Source organism: Sinocyclocheilus anshuiensis, unplaced genomic scaffold (assembly GCF_001515605.1).
Source record: "Sinocyclocheilus anshuiensis isolate Anshui unplaced genomic scaffold, SAMN03320099.WGS_v1.1 scaffold2917, whole genome shotgun sequence".
Taxonomy (NCBI): domain Eukaryota; kingdom Metazoa; phylum Chordata; class Actinopteri; order Cypriniformes; family Cyprinidae; genus Sinocyclocheilus; species Sinocyclocheilus anshuiensis.
This window is the reverse complement of record NW_015539844.1, coordinates 91,149-92,922: the sequence shown is the minus strand read 5'-3', so window position 1 is coordinate 92,922 and position 1,774 is coordinate 91,149.

Here is a 1,774-nt window from a genome sequence, read left to right as displayed (position 1 = left end):
GTGGTCATAACATAATGAGCTACAGTCATCTTCTGTAATTACCTGAGAGGAAACAACAAAAGTTCTGCCAGTATTTTTTTTTCTTTCGACCTATTATCACAGTTTTCTCCTCTCCTGCTTGCGCTCACCCTTGTTTCTCTTTTATCTCTCTCTCTTTTCTCTGTCTCTCTCTGCTAATGTTCTGGAAGAGATAAGTCAAGGTGTCTTTGGTCTTTGGTCTGATAAGATTTCACACGCTGCTCTTAAAATGAAAGACTGTGTGTGTGTGTGTGAGTGTGAGTGTGTGTGTGAGTGTGTGTGAGTGTGTGTGTGAGTGTGAGTGTGTGTGTGTGTGGTCGGTCTGATGTTGTTCTTCACCGTACAGTATTTGTGTAAGGGCTGTTTTGTCATGCTGTAAGTGTGTTAGTCTGGTTTGCGTTATTTTTTAGACCTGAAGCAAAACATGAATGAGTGTAAACAGTAGTTGCGCAAAATCGGTTTCTGAATGATAACAGCTCTGTCTTTCTATTTTTTGCAACATTGTTTCATTCTATTATTTCATTCTGTTATGTTATTTCTTGCTGTAGTTTTGTCTGTTGTTCTGTCTGTCTTTCTATCGTTCTGTCTGTCATTCTATCATTCTGTCTGTCGTTCTTTGCCATTCTATCTATCATTCTATCTTTTGTTCTATTGTTATGTCTGTCGTTCTATCGACCGTTCTGTCTGTTGTTCTGTCTTTCATTTTAGCTATAATTCTGTCTGTCATTCTTTCTGTCGTTCTATCATTCTGTCTGTCGTTCTTTCTGTCATTCTGTCTTTATTGGCCGTTCTGACTGCCGTTCTATTGTTCTGTCGGTCGTTTTGGTGTCTGTTATTCTGTCTGTTGTTCTAGCTTTCATTCTGTCTGTTGTTTTGTCATTCTATCTATTGTTCTGTCTTTCGTTCTAGCTATCATTGTGTCTGTCATTCTATCTGTCGTTCTATCATTCTGTCTGTCATTCTAGCTATCGTTCTGTCTGTTGTTCTGTCTATTGTTCTGGTGTCTGTTATTCTGTCTGTTTTTCTATCGTTCTGTCTGTCGTTCTGTCTATTGTTCTCTTTCGTTCTAGCTATCATTCTGTCTGTCATTCTATCATTCTGTCTTTCATTCTAGCTATCATTCTGTTTTTCATTCTATCATTCTGTCTGTCGTTCTGTCTATTGTTCTGTCTTTCATTCTAGCTATAATTCTGTATGTCATTCTTTTTGTCATTCTATCATTCTGTCTGTCGTTCTTTGCCATTCTATCTATCATTCTGTCTTTTGTTCTATTATGTCTGTCGTTCTATCGACCGTTCTATCTGTTGTTCTGTCATTCCTTTTAGCTATAATTCTGTCTGTCATTCTTTCTGTCATTCTATCTATCATTCTGTCTTTCATTCTATTGTTATGTCTGTTGTTCTATCAACCGTTCTGTCTGTCGTTCTGTCTATTGTTCTGTCTGTCGTTTTGGTGTCTGTTATTCTGTCTGTTGTTCTATCTATCATTCTGTCTGTTGTTTTATGTAATTCTATCTATTTTTCTGTCTTTCGTTCTAGCTATCATTGTGTCTGTCATTCTAACTGTCGTTCTATCATTCTGTCTGTCATTCTAGCTATTGTTCTGGTGTCTGTTTTTCTATCGTTTTGTCTGTCGTTCTGTCTATTGTTCTGTCTTTCGTTCTAGCTATCATTCTGTCTGTCATTCTATCATTCTGTCTTTCGTTCTAGCTATCATTCTGTCTGTCATTCTAGCTATCGTTCTGTCTGTTGTTCTG